General features: G+C 33.6%; 1 non-coding gene across 1 annotated transcript; it reads left to right on the plus strand.

The window, feature by feature from the left end:
* Positions 1–1,888: 1,888 nt before the first annotated feature.
* Positions 1,889–6,388, plus strand: LOC110889140. The gene is made up of 2 exons (XR_004871885.1): positions 1,889–2,270; positions 6,150–6,388. It is a non-coding gene; the product is annotated as an uncharacterized LOC110889140 (transcript).
* The last annotated feature ends 608 nt before the right edge of the window (positions 6,389–6,996 follow it).

The raw sequence follows: 6,996 nt of genomic DNA on the forward strand, positions 1-6,996 counted from the left end.
CCCTTCTTTACCCCCCTTATATCTAAAAGAATGCCTATTTTAGTCATTTTACATCAATAAGCTAATCCAAACACTTTTTCAAAAAACTTCTTTTCAAAAAGTCCTTTTGTCAAAAGTCCTTTACAAAAGTCCTTTTTAACTATAATAAGCTTAGCCAAACATGCCCAATATACTAGTTTATTAGAGTAAACTGCTAAATTCGTCCCTGAGGTTTGACTCAAATTGCTAGATCAGTCCAAAATCAAGTTTTGTTGCTAAAACAGTCACTGAGCCTAGTTTCTGTTGCTATTTCGGTCCAATAAATTAACACCGTTAGAACCTCTGTTAATGAATGGGTAAAACTGCTAAATTCGTCCCAGAGGTTTGATTCAAGTTGCTAGATCAGTCCAAAATCAAGTTTTTTGAATTTGTTAATTTTAAACTTATTTAGGTATATAATTTTTCTAGACTTGCATTAATTTTTTGAATTTGTTAATTATAAACTTATTTAGATTATAAACTTATTTAGGTATATAATTTTTCTAGACTTGCATTAATTTTTTGAATTTGTTAATTATAAACTTATTTAGATTATAAACTTATTTAGGTATATTATTTGCAAGTCTAGAAAAATTATTTGTTACTTATTTTGATTATTATTATTATTATTATTATTATTATTATTATTATTATCGTTAAATGTTTACAAATTATATACTTAAGTATTTAAATAAGATAATACTTAATTTAAATAAAATTAGTTTTAAAAATATAAATGTAGCTTTTTTGAAGAGCGCAATTTAACCAGCCCAGCCTTAAATACTGACTTTATTTTGATGTTGTTGTTGTTGTTGTTACCATGTAAATATTTAGTATTTATTTAAGGATTTAAATAAGACAACAGTTAATTTAAACAATATTTAGTTATGAAAAATACAAACATTATATGTAAATTTAAATATTAAGAAATTAACATAATTTTTATTTAAATCGTAATATTTAATATTTATCAATTATTTTAATTTAATATTTGTATTATAAAGTTCTTTTATTCATTTTTTCTACTTAATTAAGTGGTTTCGTATTTAATAATATTATCATTCAGGTGAGGTCAGACAACATGTCGTGTCAAACCAGTGTTTAAGACAGGTCAAATAAAATTGCGCTCTCCAAAAGAGTTACATTCTGTTTATATTTTTATAACTAAACACAAATTTAAATTATATATTTAGGGTAGACTTGTAATTTATCTTAAATTTTAAGACATTTAAGAAAATATATAAAGCATTTGGTACAAGTATTGATGCATTAAGAACCTGTCATTTACCAATTTTTTCTCTTGTGATATTAATGATTTATTCAACGAACATAAATATAACTGGACCCGCCTTAAACTGTATTCGGGTATTATTATTGTTATAACTTTGTAAATATTTAGTAGTTATATACGTAAGTATCTAAATAAGATCACACTTAATCTAAATACTATTGAGTTATAATTAACAAATTATATACCTAAATAAGTTTATAATCTAAATAAGTTTATAATTAACAAATTCAAAAAATAAATGCAAGTCTAGAAAAATTATATACCTAAATAAGTTTATAATCTAAATAAGTTTATAATTAACAAATTCAAAAAATTAATGCAAGTCTAGAAAAATTATTTACCTAAATAAGTTTATAATTAACAAATTCAAAAACTTGATTTTGGACTGATCTAGCAACTTGAATCAAACCCAGGGACGAATTTAGCAGTTTTACCCATTCATTAACTGAGGTTTTAACGGTGTTAATTTATTGGACTGAAATAGCAACAGAAACTAGGCTCAGGGACTGTTTTAACAACAAAACTTGATTTTGGACTGATCTAGCAATTTGAGTCAAACCTCATAGACAAATTTAGCACTTTACTCAGTTTATTAAAAAGGATCCCCTAAACCCTCTCGATCGAATCAGAACCTCTGTAAACCCTAGCTATGGCGGCGAAGAGATCAAGCAACGAAGGAGTGCTCTCCAGGGTTTCATCCTCCATATCCGAATCACCGATCGTCTACAAAGGCAAGCGAGTCGCTTCCGACGCCGGTTTCGTCGCCAAAAAGCTTCTCAAAAGCACCGGCAAGGCGGCGTGGATCGCCGGAACCACGTTTTTGATCCTTGCGGTCCCCTTAATCATTGAGATGGAACGTGAGGCTCAGTACAACGATCTCGAGCTTCAACAGGCTAGCTTGCTCGGCACTCCTGCCGTTGCTGCTCCTCAAAAGTGATTATTTCAAACCCTAGTTTTTCAGGTTAGTTTTTCGTTGTGTTTAGTGGTATTTGATCGGTTTGTGTTGTGATTGGTTTATGTTATTGAGAGTTTTTGGTATGATTGGTGTGAAATTGGATGTGTTGTTTTAGAATTTTGTGGATTTTAGGAAGGGATATTGGCCTCTAATAATCCCTAATAGACGTTATTGGCTATTGGTAATTCCACCTTTTTTTTAATTCCCACTGCAGTCCCACCGTTCCTCAGTTAAAAAAACATAACGGAATTAAGTTTTTTTTTCCGAATTACAAACTGACGTTTTAGGGCTTATTGATCGGAACAAGGATACGAGTCCTTGAAATTGTGCTCCAAACGACGAAAACGGTGCTTCAATTCGGATGTTTAAACTTACAATTAACAAAAATCAAGTCGTTTAGAGCATCGTTTTGAGGTAAGTTTTACATCAATAGACTCGTATCCTCTTTCTGATCAAAAGCCCTAAAACTTCAGTTTGTAATTTGGAAAAAAAACTTAACTCCGTTAAGTTTTTTTAACCGAGGACCGGTGGAGGAAAAATAGTTGAATGGTGGGACTGGCAGGGGGAATAAAAAAAGGTGGGACTGCCAACGGCCAATGACGTCTAGTAGGGATTATTAGAGGCCAATATCCCAAGTAAGAAACCTGGTCAGACAAACTTCGATTGACCTTAATTCAGCGGCACTGGAATTGGCTTGTCGTACCCTATTGTGATATATGTAGGGTTTGGAATTTAGAGTTTAACTTTTAGGGTTTAGCTTTAGATTTTAGTTTTTGTGTTTAGCATTAGGATTTAGCTTTAGAGTTTAGTTTAGGTTTTAACATGGTTGTAAAAATCCCAACTAGTCTCTGATTAGTCGCCGATTAATCGTTAGTCCCAGGTTCACCGAGTAATTTTATCTAATCGGCCAATTAATCATTACACGGTCAACAGTGGTCAAATCCAGTTCATATTGGCCAAAAATCGGTGGTAGTCTAGCGATTTCGGCCAAATTCCTGCCAGATTCTTGACCAAAACCTGTAAATTCCGGCAATTAATCTTATCCACTTGAAAATATGGGTAGAAGATGGTGTTGAAAACTTAAAACATGTTTATTTAAAAAAAATACATATAAAATCTTAATTCTTTTAATCCTATTTAATCCCGATTAATCGCTAGTGGATACCCCATTGGCCGACTAGCACCTAGTGATTCTTACAACCTTACGTTTTAGCCTTTAGGTTTTTCTAGTTTAGATTTTAGGTTTCGGCTTTACGGTTTAGATTTTAGTGTTTAGAGTTAAGGGGTTAGGTTTTCTGGTTAAGGTTCATCGAGCCGGTTCTAACGCCATTGGAATGAGCTCAATCGGAGTTTGTTTAACCCAATTTTCTACGTTTCTTAGGTTAAGGACATTTTGTACCGGAACCAACCCTTGTTTAAATTTTTGTGTTTTAACTGATTTGGGACGATTATTTATGCATTTGTAATTATCATAGTCTGGTTACCTTTTTTAGTCAACTTACGAGCCAATATGTTAAAACTATTACTAATCTTTAAATCAAATTCAAACTATTGCTTAAATTGAAACCGAACTGATTTAAAACACGACGGGCTGGTTTAAGCGGTATTTGTCAGCCAAACTGTTAGGTTCATTTTGAAACATTTAAATGGACTGTTCGGAAATTTGCAAAAACACGACTGCAAAATCTGATTGATGATCGGTTTGGGCAATTCTGTCGGATTAAACCGGTTCATGTACACATTGCTGATCCAGAGTCATTTGAAGCACTGTAGCAGTGATGAAATGTTGTTTGTTTACTTCTTCCGAGCGTGCATTTGGTTTTTAGATATTAGTTTGGCTTCTGTATTCTTTAATGTTTCGTATTCTTCCATTCCATATATTGTTGTATTTGATGCTAAGATTTTAAGAATTGTAAGGCATGACACTAGGAAAAATTTGGGTCAAAATTAGGGCCGTAGAAGGTTTATACGTTAAAACAATCTAAGGGATGAAGAAATGATGAAAGGTTTACTTGATAAGTAGGTTTTTATGTAAAACAAACAATAGAATGAGAGTATGCAGCTTCAGGTTGTAAACTTGTAATCAAAGCTTACATTGTTGTACATTAATGTGCGCCTCGTGCTAAGCAGTCAATAGCGGTGCTATAGCGGTTAGCGGACCTCAGGGTGTGTAGCGGTCTAAATAGCGGTGGCCTATAGCGGTTATAGCAGTAAAGGTGTTTGATTGTGTTAATTCTTAAATTAAATACTTCAAAGTTACTATTAGTATTTGATTTGCAACAGGGTTTTGATAATGGAACGATATTACTATGAATTTTTTTCAAAGATATATATATATATATATATATATATATATATATATATATATATAAACACATAAATAATGCATGGTATAAAAATTACCGCTATATCACCGCTATACCACCGCTACCTATATATCATATAGCGGACCTTGACCGCTATTCGATTTTGGACCCGCTTTAACTGCATAGACCTCATGTTTTTTTTTTGTAAATACTTTTTGACACTAGATTTTTAAGAACGAATAAGTTTCAAGAAAGCTTGGTAAAGCTAGATCCAACTGAAATACTTTTTCACAAGTTTATGCATCGAGACTTTTTTCTGCACGGGGTGTTGGTAAAATAAGTTGTAGTTGCATTGAGGCTTTGTTTTCTTTTTAGTGTTTTGCTTTAGCTTGCAACTTCATATACATCACCTTTGCTTATCCTTTACATGTCAAACTTGCTTCTAAAGAGTGCAAGGCGTGAGGCGGGCTTTATGCTTGGCTTTAAAAAGCGCGCCTGAGGCGCGCTTAAGCCCAAGGCGCAACAAGGAGCGCGCACTGTTGGGCTTTTTCGCTCAGCCCTAGAGTAATTACAAGCGTCAAAAAGGCGTGCTTTTTTGGGATTTTTCTGGGCCTTTTTGGCTTGAGGCGCGCCTCTCTCGTACCCAAGGCGTTTTTATGCATCTAACTGTTGTACCTTGGGGTTTTTGACTTGTACATGCAGCTTAAATCATACAGAAACCTTTACTTATGGCTATATTTTGGGCAGGGAAAGCTAAAAACCTATTGGATATATATGGGAGGTAGAGGATCCTATACATTAATCCAGAAGTGTGAGAAGTGTATTATAACACTATATATAACACTATATAACACCATATAAACACCGTATAACACTATGTAACACCATATAACACTATCTAACACTATATAACAAATATAACACTATATTTTGTCTGATAGCATGTCTATGGTAGATGTATAGTGTTATATATTGTTATATAGTATTATATGGTGTTACATAGTGTTATATGGTGTTATATGGTGTTATACGGTGTTTATATGGTGTTATATAGTGTTATATATAGTGTTATAATACACTTCTCACACTTTTGGATTAATGTACAGGATCCCTACCCATATATGGGATATATAAAAAATATATATAATTAGCTTGCGCCTCGGGTACGAAAAGCCCGCCACTTTTGCGCTTCGTGCCTCAGTTTTAGACCTCGTCGCTTTTGTGCGCGCCTCTCGCTATTTAAAACCAAGGCTTTATGTCCAACCAAGGCTGCATTTGTTTCATTATTTTACATATTAGCTTTTTTTATCAAGCTTGTTTCTGCACGGGATGTTTTGTTATAGCTTGCAAGTCGCAACTTTCTATACAACAACTTTGCTCATCCTCTACACGTCGAACATATTTCTAAAGAGCGTAAAGTGCTCGCTTAGGTTTCAAAAGCCCAGAGCACAAGGAGTGTTCTATGTACAACCAAAAGCTGCACGTGTCTCATTTTAGATACGTATTAGCTTGTTTTTGTAAAACCAAGATGTTAAATAAGGGAAATTCGGCTAAATTCTAATAGTTTTTCTGAATGCAGGTAACCTACCCAACTAGCAAAATTTCTGCAGGGACGACGAAAAGTAAGTTTGTTTACTTTCAATTTAAAGACCGACCAGTAGAAAATTTTCGTTCATATTACGAGTTTGTTATTTAAGATGTTTTCTAGGCTTAGTCCCATATCTTGTTTTTACCATATCATTTATCATTTACCCTACATGTGATATGACTATATGATTGAAATTTGAACATAAAATGGGTATTACCTTGTTCTCCTAATCATGCTTTAGGAACTTGTACTTCATGCATCAATGGTTGTAGTTGGATTTTTACCATAAAATAACATTTCAATAAAGAAAAAAAGATTATAAAACTAAAGTAAAAACATAAATATGCTAGCTATTATCTAAATTTAGTAAGTAGATGTTTTCGAAGTGCTTTACAAGATCCCACATGCAAGTTGTCGAATTGCGAAGTTTTTGAACATCTAACGCGACATAAGCGACACCGATGAGAAATTGCAAATTATTATGGTCCGTGTCATCAGACGAGGAATCCGAACTTGATGAAATGGACAGATTCATTAGAGCTTAGAACATGTGTAGTGGTGAGTGAAATAAATGCTCGACAGGCGACACTTGGGCATGAAGTGACACGAGGCCTCCTAGCGAGCAAAGGGGCATTTGTTAAAAAAGGGGTGTAGTGGTATAATGTCCGATAATGCCCCAAATAAATGAGTTGGAAATTTGTTATTGGTTAAACTTTGAAACTTCTGAACAATATGACGTTTTAATCAAAACACCAAACAAAAAAAAATGCAGAAAACTGCCCCGGGGCGGTGCGCAAGCATGAAAGGGCGTGGATGTGGGGAAAAAACGCCCAAATTG

Source organism: Helianthus annuus, chromosome 11 (assembly GCF_002127325.2).
Source record: "Helianthus annuus cultivar XRQ/B chromosome 11, HanXRQr2.0-SUNRISE, whole genome shotgun sequence".
Lineage (NCBI taxonomy): Eukaryota > Viridiplantae > Streptophyta > Magnoliopsida > Asterales > Asteraceae > Helianthus > Helianthus annuus.